Source organism: Ceratotherium simum, chromosome 35, assembly GCF_057802395.1.
Source record: "Ceratotherium simum simum isolate JZ-2026a chromosome 35, ASM5780239v1, whole genome shotgun sequence".
NCBI lineage: Eukaryota > Metazoa > Chordata > Mammalia > Perissodactyla > Rhinocerotidae > Ceratotherium > Ceratotherium simum.
The window spans coordinates 18,026,021-18,046,901 of record NC_141934.1 but is presented as its reverse complement, the minus strand read 5'-3'; positions in this window follow the sequence as shown (position 1 = coordinate 18,046,901).

Below are 20,881 nucleotides of genomic sequence, written 5' to 3'. Positions count from 1 at the left end.
GCCTCCTTCTGCTGGTTTCATATGTCTTGGTCTCTTGGTTTTAATGTCAATGGAATCAGAGATGAATCATCCCCGGGTTGTACTTTGAATTAAAGTTGTCCTTTGGGTCATTTTTTAAACAATCCTTTTTCACCCAAGGCACCCCGATCTTTTAAGCTAACCTTGGGCAACAGCGTGCTGTAGGAGATAGATTCAGATCTGAGTTGGATCCCTGCTCTGCCATTCCTGGTGTGTGCCCTTGCGTTCGTTCCTTTGCCACTCTGAACCGTGGCGTCCTCATCTGTATAATGGGTCCACAATCCCATCTTTATCAAGAGGATTCAGCAAGGGTGAAACGGCTGGCATGCAGCACACCCTCCACAACTGTTCATTCCCTCCCTTGGGGGCAAATATCCAGGACTGTATAGCTCGCCTGGCTCTCCTCTTTCTGCTAGCTCTGCATTCCTCTCTTCCCCACGATTCTTAGGGAGACGAATGAACAGAATTCACACTTGAACCTCTGTCCAGCCCCCACTTCTTATTAAATCATTTCCGGTCCTGGGAAAGTGATCTCTGCAAGGGGATTTTAGAATAGTTGTTTCTTCTCTTCATTTTCTGAGAGGTTTCAACTCACCCCTGAGTTGGAAAATCGTGTCCTCTCGACTGCCTGGGATGAGGGTCCTTCTGGGTGTCCAGCTTCCCAGACCCTTCAGCTCCCAGTGAAGTGCCTCCCGCCCTCCCCGGCTGCCCTGCGCCAGCATCTACGTCACAGCCCAGCCCGCAGAGGGATGCAGCTCCATGGGAGGGAAGGCTGACCGGCTAAAAATAGGAGCCAGGGGCTCTTTGGGGAAGGCGACTCGAGCATGTTTTTCTATTATTTATATAATTACAAATAGTGACCTATTACTGGAACTTGCAGGGGGCAGATGGAAGCTTGTCCCTGGATGGGCTTCAAACTCTGCCTTGTTGTCTGAGAAACAAGCTCACCAGAGAAGCAGAAAGAGGTGGCAGGGGCCCAAAATCTATTTTACATGCAGGCTTTGCAGAGTAGGGTGGGGGGGGCGGCTGTGGAAGGAGATAGCGATAATCAGCGTGTGGAAGGGTCTGCTGGAAGCTTTTCTCAGACACAAATGCAGCAGCCCGGGGATGGGGTTCCTGGTAGGGTCACTTTTATTTATTCAGTGTCTGTGATGTGGGGAGAAGCATCCTATACCATTGAACAGCAGGACTGTATGGAAGGCAGAATAACATTCCCCAAAGAGGTCCGTGTCCTAATCCCCGAAAGCTGAGGTTATGTTATGTTTCATGGTAAGAGAGAATTGAGGTTGAAAATCAGCTGACCTTGAGATGGGGAGATTACCCTGGATTATCTGGGTGAGTCCAATGTAATCCACAAGGGTCCTTATCCGTGAAAGACGAAGGCAGAAGGGTTAGAGTGAAGAGCGATGTGACGCGATGTGAGAAAGACTCTACGGGCCATTGCTGGCTTTGAATTGGAGGATGGGGCTACAAGCCAAGGAATGCCGGCAGCCTCTAAAAGCTGAAAAATGCAAGGGAATGGGTTCCCTCCTAGAGCCTCCAGAAGGAATGCAGCCCTGCTGACACCTTGATTTTAGCCCAGGGAGACCCACTTCAGACTTCTAACTCCCAGAACTGTCAGATAATACATTTGTGTTGGTTTTTTTTGTGTGTGAGGAAGATCAGCCCTGAGCTAACATCCGCGCTAATCCTCCTCTTTTTGCTGAGGAAGACCGGCTCTGAGCTAACATCTATTGCCAATCCTCCTCCTTTTTCTTCCCCAAAGCCCCAGGAGATAGTTGTATGTCATAGTTGCACATCCTTCTAGTTGCTGTATATGGGACGCGGCCTCAGCATGGCCGGAGAAGCTGTGCATCGGTGCACGCCCGGCATCCGACCCCGGGCCGCCAGTAGCGGAGCGCGCTCACTTAACTTCTAAGCCACGGGGCCAGCCCCATTTGTGTTGTTTTAAGCCAGCAAGTTTGTGGTCAGTTGTTACAGCAGCCATAAGAAACTGACACAGACTGGGTTTGCACTTGCAAGACCCCAGTGCCAAGGAAACGGCATTGACCAAACTGTCTTCCTAGAGGGACGGTTCTCTAAGTTTTATGTGCATGCAGATCACCTGGGTCGTTCTTTAAATTCTGGTTCCTGGGCCTCTCTCCAGAGGTTCTGACTCAGGGGGCCCAGGAATGCATGTGAAATGAGAACTCCAGATGATTCTAATGTAGATGGTCTTTTTTTTGCTAATGGCTATGTTGAGATATAATTCACATACCATAAAACTCCCCAATTTATAGTGTGCAATTCAGTGGTTTTAGTACCTTCACAGAGTTGTGCACCCATCACTACCATTTTAGAACATTTTCATCATCTCCAAAAGAAACCCCATACCCTTTACCTATTTGCCCTTAATCCCCCCATTATCTCCAGCCTCTGACAACCGCTAATCAGCTTTCTGTCTCTAGAGATTTGCCTATTCTGGATATTTCATATAAGTGGAGTCATACCATCTGTGACTTTTTGTGTCTGGATTCTTTCACCTAGTATGACGTTTTCAGTTTATCCATGTTGTAGCATGAATCCTTCATTCCTCTTTATGGCTGAATAACATTGCATTGTGTGGATAGACCACATTTGGGGTATCCATTCATCTGTTGATGGCCACTTGGGTAACTACATGGCTTTCCTTAAAGTATCTCATTGAGCCATTGCAGCCAAATGATAGGTGACTGGGCACTTGAGCATTCCCATGCTGCAGATGTGGAAACTGAGGTACATAGGGGCTCAGATCACATGCTCAAGTTGACATGGTTAGTAAGGGACAGAGCCCTGGAGGGTCCGAGCCCCCAACCCACAAACCAGGGATACCTCTTGCAGGTGTCTGTCTCCACTGAAGGTGACACGGCTGGCCTGGCAGTAAAGGGAGAAATGGAAAATCTACTTCTCCCATCTGCTCCATCGGTTTGCCACAATTTCGCTCTGCTACTGAGTAATGAGCCAGGAGCTGAGGGTCCTTAGCTGAGGGCTGAACACTTTCTGTAGTATGTGACCTCACTGACTCCTAAGACCACACCGTGGGAGGTGCAGTCTTCACTCCCCATTTTAAGCACAAGGAACTGAGGGCCTGGAGAAGCGACACCAGGGTCACAACATCTTGGCTGCCACACGGGTGGTTCTCAAACGGTTTTGTGGCTCAAGGTTCCTTGTGTAAAAGGTGGGCCCAGGTATCTGCTTTTTAACAAGGGCCCCAGCTGTGTCTGATGCATCTGAGGACCACACGTGAAGAAATCCTGCACCACCCCAAACGTCTGGGGCAGAAAACAGGGGGCCGGGTATGCTCATGAGACCCCTTCAGGAGCTCCCCAAAGGCGTCTCATGAAAGGTGTGGCAGGCTGGTGTCCAGGACTGTGCAGGGCGGGGGGGTCAGAGGCCCTTTGGAGGAGTCGCTGGCTTCTCGTGGCCTCACTGTCCCCGGGCACCTGTGGGAACAGACTCCGCACTCCTGGTGCAGGGAGGGAGAGCCTTCCCAAAGGGCCACAAATATTCACAGACCATGAGGAAAACCAGGTGCTGGCACATTCTCCACTATTACTGACTGTCCCCTTGGATGCCTGGCCGCCTCCAGTGTGCTGGGAGGCGATAGGGCTGGGACGGGACGCTGAGCCAGCTGCCTTGGGGACCACGAGCTGCTCCGCCGAGCTGACGGGGCAGTACCACTGGCTGCGATCCCGCCGCCTGCTTCATCTCAGCGCCTCCCCAGCCAAAGGATGGGGGTGGGGGGCAAGCACAGCCACCTCCCCCCGCCTTCCTCCCTCCACTCCCGGGGTGGCTGCAAGTATAAGCGAGACCCCGGCTAAGAGCCTGGGAGACAGGATGATAAATACCTGCTGGGGATCAGAGTTGGCGCAGTCAGTAATTTGGGGCTTACTCGGGAGGGGAGGCAGCAGGCACCTACCATTTGGGCCAGCTCGGGCAGACGGCGGCGGAGGGCACAGGCAGGCCCAGGGGGCAGTGGAGGTGAGAGGTGGGCCCCGAGCCCCACCGCCCCCAGGTCCCCCAGGCCGTGCTGACTCGGCAGAGCTCAGAGCCCGCTCCGCTGACTGGGCGTTCTTCCCAGATGTCCACTCTCAGCTGTCTCCTAGAACTCTCCTGGGGCTGGCTGCTGAGCGCAGAGATGGGAACCACATCCAGCTCTGCCCCTCTGTGAAGAAAGAAAAAAGTGGATATGAAGGAAAGGCTTCCCACTGCTCTTTCGAGGCCCTTAAGCAGAGGAAACGTCCCCCTGGCAGAGACTCCAGGGCGGGAGGATGGGGGGAAGATGGTTTGCGGGCTGCTGGGTGCCCGACTGCGTGTAGAGCCAGGTGAAAATCCTGGACAGGGTTCAGTGTTTTGACCTGGCGGAGGGGCCCGCTGGAGGGAGGAAACCTCCCTCCCTCCCGGCATTGGGTGGGAGCTGAGTTGGGGGCTCCAGGCAAGATTGAAGAGCCCCTCGGAGTTGGCCCGCTCAACCCTTTCATTTTCACAGGGGAGGAAGCTCAGGGAGGTCAAGGTCACGCAGCAAGGACGAGCTGGCTGGGCCTAGAACAGGGCCTGAAGTCAGAGCAGGGTGTGGGGAGGGCAGTGACTCTCCAAGGCTGGTCCCTGGGCCATATGTCAGGGTTTCTGGGACCTACTCGGAGAGAATCACTGGGGTGAATTTTATGGACTCTCACATTTGAGAGCCTCTGTTGCAGAGGTCGGGGGTGGGGTGGAGATCTGGGTTCAGATCCTGTCTTCAGCCTTTGGCAACGACTTTATCCCTCGAATCCTTGGTCTCCAACTGTAAAATGGGTACATGCGACTTTATGTGATGGGCTTACACAGTGCTGGCGCACGGAGGGTGCTCGGTAGCTGGCGGGTATAACTCTGGTCACCTGGCCACTTCAAGGCCAGTTGCTAGTCCTGGCCGTGTCTTGGTGGGGACTGGGTGGGGGGCAATCTCCTGCACCAGCTGACGCGTGGGGGAGAGTCTGCGGTGGGCAGCTGTGCTCAGCTGGTGATGAGGAAGACACATTGGGGCCTGCCCCTCGGCTGTCCCCAGGGGAGGTCTAAGCCCTACGGAGGGAAGGGGCATAGACAGGGCCAGAGAGGCCTGAAGCCCAGCCACCAGATGTCCCAGGGTGAAGGGAAGGCAGCCACCAGATGTCCCAGGGTGAAGGGAGGGCCAGTGGGTTTCTGGGGAGAGGCAGGCGCATGTAGACAGGAGTGAACTCAGCACTGTGGGCCCCTGTGGGCTTACAGATCAGCACGAACAGGAGAGTGCATGCTGCGGACAGCCCAGGAGCAGGAGTGTCTAGAGGGAGGCATCCCTCCCTGGGGACCTCGGTCACCAGGAAGGCCAGGGAAGAACATGAGGGCAAATGAGACAGCACCCCGAAATACCTGGGGGACTTTGTGGGCTCAGATCCTGCAGTGTGCAGGGGGGGCGGGCTAGCCAGGACCCTCCAGAGATGAGGACCTGGGGGCTGGATTACAACAAAGGCCCTTCCCTCTATCTATCCATAGAGCACGGCAGACGGGGCTTGCCTCCCCGCCATTCACGCTGAGCGCTTATTTCCTATTCCAGAAGATGCGGACAGACGACCCATCCCATTGCTTTTTGACATTCAGAAGTCAGGAACAGAGTGTTCTTGAAATGCACAGATATGTATATATATTTAGAAGCAGCAACGTAGGGCTAAAGTCTCTTTTGGGACGACTTGGGAAGGGCAGGGCAGCCTTGTCTGCTGAGGGGCGGGGGTGGCACCATGAGTCCAGGTGCAAAATGAACCAGAGCAACTTTAAACCTGGCCACACATTTGAACCACCTGGGAAGGTTTAAAACGCCTAGTGCTCAGCCGGCACCCTAGACCCCAGTTAAGTCAGGCTGGGGGGCGGGCATCGATAGTTTAAACCCCCAGGTGATTCCAGTGCACTGTCAAGTTTGAGAGTCCCTGTCCCCACCCTGGCTGCAAGTTAGACCCACCTGGGGAGCTCTGAAAGATGAGTGGGTTCATCCCAGGTGCATGGAATCAGAATCGGTTGCGGGGGGCAGGTGTTGGTGTTTTCGAAAAGGTGCCTCCAGGGTGGGGAATCACAAAAACCATCAACCTGGTGGTGATTCCTCTGCCGCTGGTATCCTGGGTGTATGGGTGTGTGCACGCTATCGTGTTTTCTTGGCGAGTTCCAGGAGTGTGACCTTGGGCTGAGACCAGTCGCTTGGCAGCTGTGCTGGAAGACGTAGCTCATTAACCCCGTATCCCAGACACAAGAGGGGCACACAGCCTTGCCAGCGCACCTGGGAACAGCTGTCCATCACCTCCCCTCCGCCTCTTTCGACTCAGGGGGCATTTGGGGCCTCATGCGGAGAGCCCCTCTCTGTAGGGACAGTCCTGGTAAAGGAAGCGTTAAGAATTTGGGGAGAATGTCAGCGTGACCTTGGGCAAGTCGCTTCTCCGGCACCGGTGTTTCCTTGGCTCTCCCTTTGTCCTTCCTTGAAGACAAAGCGTGTCGGTGCATGCTTCGGGCTTTCTGAAGTCAGGTGTGATGAGTTTTTAAAAGATGATCTGTCAAGCTCTTGCTGGATGTCAGAAGGCAACACCAGGCTGTAGAAAGGGGGAAACTGAGGCTCAGGGGGCTAAGTTTGGTGGAGCCAGGGTGCAAGGTCAACATCCCGTGCAGACACAATGACCCTCAAATCCCCTGGTGACCATCCACTAGGTACTCATCGCTTTATGCACACAGCCTGGGCAGTAAACATGTATGATACATACATGCAAATGACCAGTAACATACCGTGCGTGAGCCCCTCCAAATGGCAAGGCATAATTTGAAACAGAACTTTAATTTATCCTGTTTACACTGTTCTCTTTCCCTGTTCCCTCTCCTCCCCTCCCCTCCATCCCCCTCAAACCTCTGCTAAAAGCTCACAGCTCCTGGTGGGGAACCACAATTTAACCTCGGTTTGACTTCATCTTTGTACTCTATCCCCAGAATTTATTTTAACTTCAGAAAAAGTCAGCGGTCACCCACTGGGGATTTGAGCAAGTTCCGGACTGAAGGTCTCCCCTCGGATCGCAGGAGTTCTGCAACTCGAGTGTGCCTAAGAATCCCCCAGAGTGTCTGGTGCAGTGGGCAGGGGGCTGGGCCTGGGGTCTGCACTTGCAGAAGCCCCCAGGTGATGGTGAGGCGGGGTGAGCCTGATGGAGGCGTCTCTGCCCCTCACTGCTGGGTGAAGGATCTCAATCCTGCCCCGTCCCCTCCCCTGCTGGCAGCTGCTTTGTCCCCATGCTACCCATCAGCAAACAGTGGGATGGTGAGGAAGGGGAGAGGTGACAGATTAGACACCTCCAGACTCAAGGAAAAGCCCACTCACCTTGGGGACCACCTGGCCCCTTTCTGACACCTTCGTCCAGGCCCCGAGGCTCAGGGCAGCCCTCTCTGGAAGATGGGTGAGCCCGCACAGCAGCTGTTGCTTAGCTGGGAGAAAACTCACATCCCCTGAGCCGCTGCTGGGAGGGAGGGGGCTGCTCCGCCACGATGTCACCAGAAAGTGTCTCCTGTCAGCCCTCAGCAGCTATTCTTAGCCTCGCGCACACACCTCCGCCTGTTAGAAGTCTCTAGACTTCAGCAGGCTTTTTATAAATAACTTAGAAACTTGTGGTGTGCCAGGCCGCTGGTGGAGTACTGATTTCTTTTATGCAAGATGTTCAAAGAGACTGGGCGATGGGCACACCCTCCCTCCCCGGCAAGCTCTGTAAATACTGTCATGAAGTCAGGATGGTCACTTCCATCAATTGAACTCAGAGGCCCCTTCAGGAAGAACAGCTAACAGAGCCTGCGTTGTGTGTGTCGAGCTGTGCGCTCGGTAAGCACCGAGCGATTTCAGAGGCAGTCACTGTGCGGTAGGTACGGCTGGACGACCTGGGTTCGAATCCTGGCTCTGCTGCTTACTGGTCACGTGACTTGGGGAAGCCATTGGCTTCTTTGCCTCCATGTCTGCGTCTGTGAAACCGGGACAGCACAGTCAGGCCTCTGAGGCTCTGCGTTGCTCCCGATGGAATGAACGAGGAAGCAGCCACTGAGGAGGGACCGCTGTCTCCACCCACCCACAGGAAACGGAGACCCCGCCTCCAGGGTCAATGACTTGCCCACACTGGCTCCATCAGTAGCACAAGCCGGATTTGAACCCGAGTCTGTTTCAGTGACAAGCTCACGGTCAATTATAAAGCTCTGCTGCCCCCTAGGGACGGGGGGGAGTCAGACACGATCAAGACAAGCGGGACTTCCCACCTCTGTGAACCTAGGACCAAGGGGAAATCAGCCCCACTGCGCGCCGCGGGGGAGCCATCCTCCTCTGCCACCTGTTTCCTTCTCCTGGAGACCTTGGGCAACTCAGTGCCCCCTCGCTGAGCCTCAGTTTCTTCATCTCTAAAATGGGTTTATAATAATAGCGTCCACTCGGCAGAGTAGCACGAGGATTAAATGACATAAGGTTTTTCAAGGCACTGCCCCTCTCTTCTTCTACTAGCCCCGTCAGGGTGGGCGCCATCTTCAGCCTCCAAGATAAGGCTGCCCTCCTCCAAGGCCAATGATCTTCAAGAGGTGTCAAGGCAGAGAAGGTACACGTCTTCCTCCAGATGTCCCCACAGACCTTTCAGAACTTCGTCTTTGGCGCAGATCCTCTGGGGACTCGCGCTGGTTGTGTGTGTGAACGCCTCTCTCCATGGACAGTGAGGCTCTGCTGACCGCCTCGCAGGGAGCAGGTGCCCAGGGGAATCAGAATGATGCTGCTGCTCTCCCTGGTCCCCCTCACCCCCCACCCTTGGGCATTATGGAGCAATTCAGTCACCACCTGGTGACTTTATCCCGGTGCTTTCCACAATTTTTCACATGTGCAATGGAACCACACTTGTCTGAACTCACAGCTCCAGCAGGGAGTCAGGAATAGGGCTTAGTGATACGACCCTCAGGACATAGCCTCTTCCCTGGCCCCTCCTCTCTGGCGGCTCTCAGTTATCCAAGGCTGCTCACCCACGTCTGGCCTCACCATGGCCTCCACCCTATGACGGAAGAGGCGTGCAAAAGTGATGCACTGAATGGGGGGCGAAGCTTGCTCAGAAGCTGGAGGGAGAGGAAACAGTGCACCCAGCGAATGTGTCTTTTATCGGACTGGAATGAATTCCCCTCATCTCACAAGTTTTCTCTCCTTTCGGCTCATCCTCCAAAGACCAGTTTTAAGCTCTCCTTTCTGGAAAATCCTTCTCTGCTGTCCTCAAATCATACCACCCTCTTCCCTCTCTGGAATGCTCCAGAGTAACGAGGAACAGGGGGTGCAGAATCAGCGGGGTGCATTGAAAGTTCTCTGGCAGGTGAGATGAACTCAGTATAGAAGGAAGCAGTATGGACAGATGACAGCTCAGTGTGCGGATCTGAGGGAAAGGGGGGCTGGAGATTCAAATTGGGGGTGAATTAGATCTGTCCTTGGACCCAAGGAATCGAGCTTTGAGACCACTACCTCACGTGGAGGGTGAAGGGGACCTGGAATCTTCCATCAGCATAGTGACTATAATTAGGGTTCAGCCGAGGTCCTTGGAAAAATCAATTCCTCCTTCCTGGCCAAAGAGCACTTTGCAGCCTTCTGCACTTGGTGGGGAGCATTGACCTGCTTGGGACGGCACAGCACTTTCTTAGTTGGGTCTTTAATCTCCAGAAGAGTTAGTATTTAGTACAGAGATGACAAAGTAAAGCAAAGCCATAGTTTTTGTTTCTTTGCTTTGTATTATATTGGAAAGTAATCTATGTATATTTCGTATTTTAGGTGTTTGAAACATTTAAGAGAATTTGGCATCATCTAACAGAAAACCCTTGTGATTCCAATTTTAAATGAATTGTGTAATCAATTACAGCCAGATCTTTTTTCTAATTGTGGTAAAATACACATAACATAAAATTCACCATCTTAACCATTTTTAAGTGTACAGTTTGGTAGTGCTAAGTACATTCACATCATTGTATTGGACAGATTTTTAACTTGAAAGTTATAAGATTTTTACTAAGTTTGCAAACGGTATGCTACTGTTTAACAGAACTTAACATTAACCATGTTTAAAAGTTCAGCTTAGTAGATGTATAAGAATTCATGAAGTACTTGGGAAGGCTTTGAAAAGTGCTTAAGAAGAAATAAAATCTATTAAATTCACTGATGCACTTAAAGTATTTAAAGGAATTAAGTGTTTTTTTAAAAAAAACTTAAAAGTGATTGTAAAATATAGTTAATTTATAAGCAAAATAGTGAGATTCATAAATTCAACACAAAATCTTAGGGAAGAACTGATGTTTCGAATTTGTATTTGTAATAAATAGAATATTAATTTTAAAACAAAACAAAGTTGTCCCTGAATAATCTGAATAATCTTTCACAAAAGCCTTTAAGGACAGACACCAAAAAACCCTTGTTGACAAACCATTTGTGCATAAAATACCTCACTACTCGGCGGTTCCCAAACTTGAGTGTGCCTCAGAAGCCCTTGGAGGGCTTGCTCAAATACAGATTGTGGGCTGCACCCCAGAGTTCCAGATTCAGCAGGTCTGGGGCCCAAGACTCTGCCTTTCTAACAAGTTCCCAGGTGACACTGATGCGGCATGTCTGGGGACCAGACTTTGAGACCCTCTGCCCTAGATCCACATGGACCCACAGAGGCCAGGCGTCACCATTGTCAGCTGTGTGGCCCTCGTTAGTTACCACTATTTTGGGGGCCTTCATTCTCCTGGCTCTAGCACTAGAATAACACAACAGTACTGACCCTGCAGGGTTGCTCTGAGGGTCAGAGAGAGCTGCGTGCAGGGCAGGCCCGCAGTGGGCGTGCAGTGTATGGTAGAGACGACCCTATGATGCTGGTAGACGCCCACCCTGGCCTCAGAGCCTGGGTGCCTCTTATGTCCTCCATGTACCCAGCATAGTGCTGTGCACACAGTAGGTGATCAAGAAACACTGATGTCAAGGCTGCTTACTGCCCCTTCCCCATTTACCATGAATAGTGGAGGGCTGGCTATGGGGGCAATACTTACGTGTTACTCCAGGCGGCCTCACTAAGAGCACCTGGGTCTTAGGGGCTGCTTTCTCCATGAAGGGGGAGAACTGAAGATGCCCAATGGGAGGAGACGGTGAGGCTGTGCTGGTCCCGGCTGTGGCTTGTGGAGACGTGGGATCACTTTCCACTGAGTGTTGAGGGAACCTAAGGCAGAGCGGAGCGGTTGGCCGGGTTCAGAGCACCAGCCCGGCTGCAGAACAGGGACATCAGACCCACCACGCAGGTGGCTGGGAGGAGTCAAGGAGAGGTGCCCCGCACGCAGGGTGACACGCCAGTGCCCGCCACAGAGAACACGACACGAAGTAACAACCAGCTCATCATCTGGGGAAGAGTCCCTTTGAGGACAGCCTGGCGACTTTTCAAATGCAGGCTGTCAGATCAGGTTCTCCTGTTCTTGGGGTGTGGCTGCCACTCTGATGAGGCCCTGGTGGGTCCCCACGCCTGCTCCAGGTCACTTGGAAGAGAGAACAGCAGTTTCCTCCCCTGACTGTTCCTGCGTGAGAACATTCTGTCATCCCACCCATCGCCCGTGCCACACTCTGTTCAGCTGGTTCTTGGATCTAACGTGCAGAGGCAGTGCCCGAGTCGGGCTTCTCTAAGACTGACATGAGGAAACAGATGGCTCTCCCAGCTGGGGCTCCTCAGGCCCCTGGTTCCCTGGTATCTAGGTTTTCACCACAAAACTTCCCCTCAAGGATTCTGCACATTTGGTTGGAAAGTGAACAGAGAAAGATTCAAGATTGGGAAGCCACAGTGGGAGGAAATGTATTCAGCTGCCTGCTCTTTGTACTAATGAGCATTTATTTATATTATAATATAATAATACAGCATTATTTAGGTTATTTAGGACCTGTTAGATTGCGAGTGAAGAATACTTGGTGTAAACATCACAGATCGATATTATCCCTCTTAGCAAGAAGTTGGAGATGGGCATTTCCAGCGTTGGTACAGAAGCTCAGCAAAGTTGGGGCTCTGGGCTGGCATTCTGTAATTCTTGGGCCTTCCCCTCATGGCTGTAATGTGGTTGCAGCAGCACCAGGCATCACATCCTCTCTTGATAGTATTCCATCTTCAGAGCTGAGTAGTTGCAACAGAGACTGGCCTGCAAAGCCTAAAATATTTACTGTCTGGCTCTTTATAGAAAAACTTTGTCAACCTCTGCCTTATTGTGATAAGCATTTAAAAGACAGAGCTGTGCCTGCCCTTGGATTGGCAAAACTCTGGCTGGGAAGATGACACACACAGAAAGAAAAAACAGTAGACACACCCCATCACCAGAGTCTATATGTCTGGAACAGTTTTTGGGCAGCTCTTGAGATGGATGGTTACTTCCCTTTTCCTTCTAAAATTATTTCTTCTACCTGATGCCCGTTGCTTTCAGAATATCATGAAACATCATCTCCAGTCAGTTTAGCAAATGCCAGGCACCACACTAGGTGCAGGAAGTACATATATAATGGTGATCCAGCCTGTGTGCCTGCCCTTAAAGAGCTCCAAGCGTTTTGGGGACACAGGCAGGAAGTGAAAATTCAGAGTGGCAAGCGCTCAGATAGGGTTAAGCACGGGATGCTAAGGGAGGGCAGAAATGCCCCGCCCAGCCAGGGGGAAGATGGGGTAGTAACGTGGAGAGGAGCCAGCGGGAGAAAGCGAGGTTGAAGCTGCACTGGGTACAGGACAGCGGTGTTGGAGGTAAGCTGTTCCCTGCAAAGGGAACAGCCTATGCAGTGGCCCAGAGGTAAGTGCGAGTAGGGAAGTCAGGGAGCCTGTACTTCACGGCTGATGCAGAGTCTGTGCACTGGAGGGTAGTAAGCTGCCCTCAGGAGTTTGGATTTTATCCTGAGGGCAATGGGGAAGCCATCAAGCAAGGGGGTAACTGGAGGAAATACATATTTTAGAAAGACCAGGTTGGACGCAGTTGAACTTCCAAGACAGGAGAAAATGGTGGCCTGGACCAGGGTGTTGGCAGCGGGGATGTACCCAGGTCCATATGGTCCCCTCGGCAGGACCTGGCGATGGATGAAACGTGAGCAGTGAGAGGAGGGGCGGTGAGCCCCTCATTCATTTGGGACTCAGCAGACCCCCCCCGAGAGGGAGGGTCCCCATTTCCCTGCGTAGCGCCTCTCAACAGAGGGTGTGGGGCCACATAACCAGCTTCCCTCCAAGACCCCTCTGATTTACTCAGTGAGTCAGCAGTCTCCACATGCCTGACAGCCACTGATGGGGAAATGGCAAGTTCTTCCAATACCCGGATGGTTCTAGGCCTCAGTGAGAAATAGCCGGTCCTGGTCCGCGGGAGACATGGAGGACAAGAACTGTGTCCCTTCTCTCCGAGTCACTCGGTGGAGCTGAGGAAGTCCAGGTCTGGTCTGCAAACATGTCCCAAAGACAGTATTTCGGAAGGCACGGCGTCTCTCGTGTGACTTCTCCCAGCCCGGTGTGTTCTTGTGGATCTGTGGCACGTGCCACAGAAGCAGTGATGCATGACCAAAACCTCACATCTAAGCCTCCGAACCCCACACGTCACTGGGCCACCAAGGGGCAGCGGCATTTTCATTTAAAATAAAGGGACAACAGAGAGACAGCATCTCAGGCAAACGGGCAGGCAGGCCCCCGGCAGACGCAAGGCTTCTGAAGGGGAAGAGGGAAGCAGGTCGTGGAAAGGATTCACGATCGGGAGGCGGAGCGGGGGTAGACGGATCTCTCCCAGCATCAATCTGCGCGGCTCAGCAAGAGAAATGATACAAGTAGTAAAACAAGGTGGGCACAGATTTCGCTTTCTTCTGAGTCACCCAGGGAAGGAAAGTGGAAGATTACCGCCCTCCCTCTCTCTCTCCTTCCCAAATGGGAACACGGGTTCCTAGGAGGGAATAGCGCAGCCTGGGGTGTGCGACCGGCTGGCAGGATACCCGGGCCATCCTGTGCGGCGGCTGGCTCCTTCCTGGCTCTCTTGGTGCCCCCCATTCCGCAGAGTCTTCTCTTGGCAGGTCGCAGCGTGCTGGAGCTTAATGAGCTATTATGGTTAGTGGCGGGGTTTGCTCTGGGCTACTGTGCAGCCGCGCCAGGGTGACTCATGCTGCATGGACCTTGCCTAGACCGTGACACTTAGCAGCATCTATCACTATCAGATGAAACGACAGAACATTTGCTCCAGAACCGTCTGTTTGTCTCTATCACCGCGTGCACAATGCTGCCGGCAGGGAGACTTCTGCTCCCTCGGGATTGCCGCTCCACGCATCAGACACCTGCGCATCTCAGACCCGGAACCAGCCCTTCTGTTCAGCAGTGGCGTGTCCACCCCCAGCTCCAAGTGCAGGGTGAAACCAAACTAAAGTGAGTAACAAATGGTAAATGGTGCTGGGATGACTTCTAATTAAGAGAAGAGGAGAGTAGGAGATCTTAGCTGTGGATAAATAACAAGTTCATATAAATATGTGACTGAGTCACCATCTTGAGCTACCAAGAAATCGGCAGGTGGTCCTCTGAACATCTTTGGCTGGCAGCTTCTAATCCCTGGAAAGGCAAGATGAGGATGAGCACACAAATGAATCATGCTTTGGCATAAGGTCGTAAAGTGTGTGTCCTGGGTCTACCCTTTTGAGTTTCACTAATTCAACCAAACTGTGATCACTGAAACCCTGTCACAAGTAAGATCACAGAAAGCTGCAGACATCTTTCAGGGAGGGCTGCCAAACTCTATGTGTTTCCAGGATAAGGAGTTAAACTCCACCAGGAGAGTTGTAATCTTAGTCTGTTCGGGCTGCTACAGCAAAAATACACAGACTGGGGTGGCTTAAACAACAGATGTTTATTTCTCACGGTTCTGGAGGCGGCGAAGTCCAAGATCAAGGTGCCGGCAGATTCGGTGTCTGGTGAGGCCTGCTTCTTGGTTCATAGACGGCCACCTTCTTGCTGTCCTCACATCACAGAAGTGGGGGAGGGAGCTCTCTGGGCTCCCCTTCATAAGGACAGTAATCCCATTCGTGAAGCTCCACCGCCATGACCTAGTTATCTGCCAAAGGCCCCACCTCCTAACACCATCACCTTGGAGGGTAGGTTTCAACAGATGAAGTTCAGGGGGACACAATCACTCAGTCTATAGCAGTTGTAAAGACCAGCCAGGGTTTTGGAGTCAGGCAGAGCTGGGTTGGGATCTGGGCCCTGTCACTCAGTGGCTGTGTCATCTTGGGCAAGGCACTCAACTTCTCTGAGCCCTAGTTTCCTCGGGATCGTTCCAAGTCCACCCAGGGCTGGCCCAGAATAAAGGCTCAGGAGAGTGTGAGCTTTGGCACAGTGTGGACTGTCTGTGCTTTTTGGCAAAGAGTGTCCTGTCACAGCAAGGCAAAGTGACTTCATCTAACATTCTGGAAGCATTCGGCTGCCTCTTGTATGTCAGCCACTGTGGACAGAGTCAGGAGTTAAGTGTGGAGGCTGACCTCGGGACCTCACACTCCACATTCCCACTGAGGTCTACAGGAAAGAAAAACAAGGTCTCCCCCAACGCAGAGGGAAACGGAATGAAAGATGCCAACCAGCCTGGGGTGGACGGGCTCCTGCTCCCCAGAGCCAGGCGAGGTCTAAACAGCCACGACATGACACCTGTGGCCACCTGGTGTGTAAATCACCCACGCACTGAACCCGGTTATTCCAGGCCTGAGAGGACAGTCCCATTCGGTTCTAAAGCTCTGCTGATGGTGTTTTCCACTTTAGGAGGTCCAGGTCCTGAAAGCAGAGGATGAACAGACTCGCCACAACGGAGAAGAACCGCGGCCCTGTGCCCAGCACCCACGCCAAGTGCTAACAGACTACTGGCCCAGCTGGATTCACATGCACATGTGCAGAGCTGAAGTTTTTGGGAACAATATCAGCCAAGGCCAGGGGACTGGGCTGAGCCCCAGCACGCAGTATCGCCAGGCTTAGAAGACTTCGGCCTGGGCCTCTCCAGACGAATGCTTTGAAGTCTCTTAAAACAAAGCTTTGATGAGACTGACACGTATATAAGAACATTTCTACTATCCAGTGCTCAGAAAAACAAAAGCCCCGTGAGTCTGGAAGGGGAGAAGTGGAGAGTTGTGGTAAATAGCATTGAAGACAGGGGATTATGGAAGATGGAACTGGCTGGCTTGCTTATTAGAAAGAAACAGCCATCAGCATAGCCAGACCGCTGGCTATGCATCCTTAGTGGGCAGAGAAGGGTAGAAGCTTAAGGTACAGGAGGGGTAAGAGGCGAGCGCACGAAAATTTCAACGCTTCAGTATGTCACTGGCTCATTCATAGGACGAGGCAGGCTCAGAAGACTGAGACTGTTACGTTCTCGGCAGATGCAAATGGAATTGCTAAGCATGCGTCCCACAGAGATAAAGCACGGCCCCAGACCGAGCTCAGATGGCTTCTTCTTGTTCCTCAGCCCAAATCATTTTCTTAGCCAATGCAGTAGATTGAATTAGGGTCTTAGATACAACTAATTAAAAAAATAAGGGAGCCACAAGATTGTGCGTGGGCCATTGCAAGTGAACTCTGCCACCCCCCCCATCTGCACAGCTTTGTAAGATACAGGCTAAGGGACCAGTGCACTGGCTCTCAGGCGACAGGGACACAGTGCTAAGTCTGTGGGCTCCCACTACATTTTGATTGGAAAATGTAAGCAACCCGTTCCTTTGAGGATGGCACGTGCCCCTGCTAAATTAGCAAATGCTTAAGAAAAAATTTGTTTCCACTGAATTTTATAGCTGTAGTAAAAGAACACTTCAGAACCTAAGCTTAGCTGAAACAGTAGTTATTTTGTTAGTTATAACAGCTACAGGGTTCACCTTGGACAAATAGATTTCGAGTTGAATGATTTTTAACTGTCTTTCTTTGACAACTTCTACCCTAATGATTCAAGCTGTGGGCCAGGGTGGATGGAGAAAATTGAAGTGGTATAAGATTCTAGGATAAAACTGGTCATTCCTAAACATACAATTCCATCATATTTAAGAGGCACTTTTTGCATCATTATTGTTAATTTTTTTAGGAATGACTGGTATTGTGGTTATGTAGGAAAGTGTCCTTATTCTTGGGAGATACATGCTGAAGCATTTAGGGAGAAGTCTCATGTTAAATGTTATTACCACGAAAAACCAAAAATCCCAAAGGGACACAAGGAAACTCCTAGAGGTGATGGATATGTTTCTTACCTGGATTGTGGCGATGGTAATATGAGTATATACATGTGTCCAAACTCACCAAATTGTATACATGAATTATGTGCAGTGTTTTGTATACCAATTACACCTCAATAAAGCTGGGGAAGAAAAAGCAACTTCCTTTAAAAAGTCTTCCTAGGCTTGGAATAGGGTTTCCCCAAACTTCAAGAGCGCCATTGCTGAGATGGTGAGGCATAACCCCTTCTCATTTTCCCTCAACAAAGTCAATGTGAGTAAAAGAACAGAGTGGCTGAAGCGGGCCAGGAGGTTGTCTCAGCACAGTTAGTGATGAAGAAATAACTAAGTTTTGAATCCCAAATAATAATGATGATATTATTAGCAAGACACTTTCTATAGGGCAAGAAAACCCCACAGAGGAAGAAACACCACTGCTGTCAAGTCCAAAGGCCCAGGCTTGAGTCCGGCTCTGAGACAAGCCAGATCAAGGCACTTAACCTCTCTGGGCCTCATTCCTTCTCTTTGTAAAAAGCAGGCACAAGGGTCTAGCAGCTGATGATTAAGGGGCCCTCTAGCTTTCAAATTCTCTAATCCCATGGAGACAACTTAGGAAACAGTTTTGTCCAAAGGTAGCCATTACTCAGAAAGTCTTACAACTGTACTTCTTTCGTCCCACTTTTATAAGAGGCAAATCACTCTCAAACTAATCAGGCTTTTTTTTTTTTTTAAGGAATAGATTCTAGAAGATCCTGGGGTCAAGTCAATATACTAAGCAAAGAAGATTATGCAATCCATATCCAAATAGGCCGTTAGAATATATATATTTTAGCATTTATAGGTGACAGAAATGTACTTCTCCTGGATCACTATAGCTCCAGGCACAAAGGTGGGCACATTAAAAGACACCCAAAGCCGTCCCGTGGCTTAGCGGTTAAGCGCGCGTGCTCGGCTACTGGCGGCCCGGGTTCGGATCCCGGGCGCGCATCGATGCACCGCTTCTCCAGCCACGCTGAGGCCGCGTCCCACATACAGCAACTAGAAGGATGTGCAACTATGACATACAACTACTTACTGGGGCTTTGGGGAGAAAAAGGAGGAGGATTGGCAATAGATGTTAGCTCAGAGCCGGTCTTCCTCAGCAAAAAGAGGAGGATTGGCATGGATGTTAGCTCAGGGCTGATCTTCCTCACAAAAAAAAAAAAAAAAAGACACCCAAAGATAAGACAGCAGTGGTCAACCAGTGAGAACGGACAGACAGCTGCTCTTCCCAATGCCTCCTCCCGGGTGGGGCTCGAATTCTCAGTGGGGCGATATTGCCCCCAAAGGGCAAAACAGGCTCTTGGAGGGAGTGAAAAAAACCATTCCTCTTTTAATGTATAAAGCACAGATATACGTACAATACCTAAGCAGACATACAGTTATCTGTCGTATTAAAATTTCATGAGGGTTCACAGGAGCTCTATTCCCAATAGCTAAAAGGTGGAAACAGCCCAAACATCCATCAACAGCCGAATGGATAAACAAATGGAGGCTATCCACACATAGAATATGATTTGGCCATGAAAAGGAATGAAGCACTGATGCATGCTACAACATGGATGAACCTTGAAAACATGACGCTAAGTGAAAGAAGCCAGACGCAAAAGGCCACACATTGCATGGCTCCATTTATATGAAGTGTCCAGAACAGGCAAACGTATGGAGACAGAAAGCAGACTGGGGCTTTGAGAGGGAGAAAGGGGGAGTGACTGCTTAATGGGTACAGAGCTTCATTTTGCAGGTGATGAAAATGTTTTCTAGACAGAGGTGATGGTTGCACAACATTGTGAATGTGCTGAATGCCACTGATTTGTACATTTTATTTTATTTTTCTATTATTTCTTTTTGTGAGGAAGGTGAGCCCTTGCTAACATCTGCCAATCATCCTCTTTTTGCTGAGGAAGACCGGCCCTGGCCTAACATCCGTGCCCATCTTCCTCCACTTTATATGGGACGCCACCACAGCATGGCTTGCGAAGTGGTGCGTTGGTGCGCGCCCGGGATCAGAACCAGCGAACCCCGGGCCGCCGCAGCGGAGCGCGCGCACCTAACCACTTGCGCCACTGGGCTGGCTCCTGTACATTTTTAAATGGTTAATTTTATGTTCTATTAATTTCACCTCACTAAAAAAAAAAAGGTCCAAACAATTTCATGCGGGGAGGACGATTAGAAAAAAAAAATCTAAAAAGGCTCCTGGAGGGGGAGGTTACTGGAAAAAAGGTTGAGAAAGATTCAGGTGGAGGATGGTAAGAGACACAGGGAAAAGCACTCTGCACAGTAACAGCCATGACTGAGAACATCACCATATCACAAATGGCAGTTTGTGAAAGAATTCTAAAACCTTGACATGATAGCGTTTGGAGATGGGAAAAACAATGAACTCTCATTCAAGGTTTTCTCTACTGTCCCCTAATTCAACACCTTGATATGAAAATTTCCATTAAGAATTCTGTTATTTCACCAGAAGTAGACGGAAATTCTAACATGCAAGAATTCTATAATGCAGACTGTCCAACTGGTTCTCCCTCCAATTTTTCTTTCTCTGTACAACCTCTTTTCCTAAGTTCACTAAACAACTGGCTTTAGCTCTTTCCACTCCCCAGAAACTTGACATCCTTGTCCTCAGTTTTTTTTGCACAGCCAAACAGGAAGCAGAACTTCCTATGGAAACACGAGCCCACGTTCAACTTAAAAATAAAACAAAGAATCCTTGAAAGGAGAATGGCTGTGACGAAAACCTAAACTATATGGTGTCAGCTTAGCAGTCAGGTGGCAAGGAAACCCCCAGGGCAGGCTGTGAGGTTGGAGGGCTTTGTTTGGGGGTTACACTTGGTTAAATTGTCACTTATAATTTGTGGGTGGAGCCACCGAAGCTGTAGCTAGAATAGGGAAGGAGTTGAAAAGAGACAGAAGGTAGTGTGTGTGTGGGTTGCTCTTTGCTGCTGACAGCAAGGCATGACAAGAAGAGACGCTCAGGCAAAAATGTGCTGGTTTGAGAACTAAAATGGAAGAGTCAGGAATCCCAGGCTTTCTGTGTTGAAAGGGCAACGGGTCTGTGCACCCACAGCAAAAGATGCGTAGGAAATCACTTTGAGCCCATTAAACAGCGAGACTCAGCATTGACTAGTATCAGACTACGGCAGCCCTCACTCAGTTGGGGGAAAGAGACAGGCACGTGGCGGAGAAGCAAGGAGGTAAAGCAGGCTGTAAAGTTCTGGAAAAGAACTTTGGGTACGATTACTGGCACAGATAGGCTAGTGGCCTGCTAAGTTTTTGAGGAGTCATGGGCAGAGGACTCACAGGCTTGTAAAATAGTCTTGGATGGGCCCCCCAGCCTGCACCAGGCAGGAAGGGAACTTGAAAGCCGCACAGCTCCCAGGGAGGGTGCGCCCCCAACACACTCTTGTGACTGACCAGGGGGGAATTCGACCCAGAGGGCAGGATGGGGGAACAATGGATGAGTTCCTCCCAGAGAGGGGAATCACCCCCACCCCAGGGCACGGGGTCTTCATGACGCCCACCCAGCAGTATCTCGTCCCTGTGAGAGCCCAGGGGCTTCTCCATGTCTCATTCTTTCTTTTTCCAGGTGGG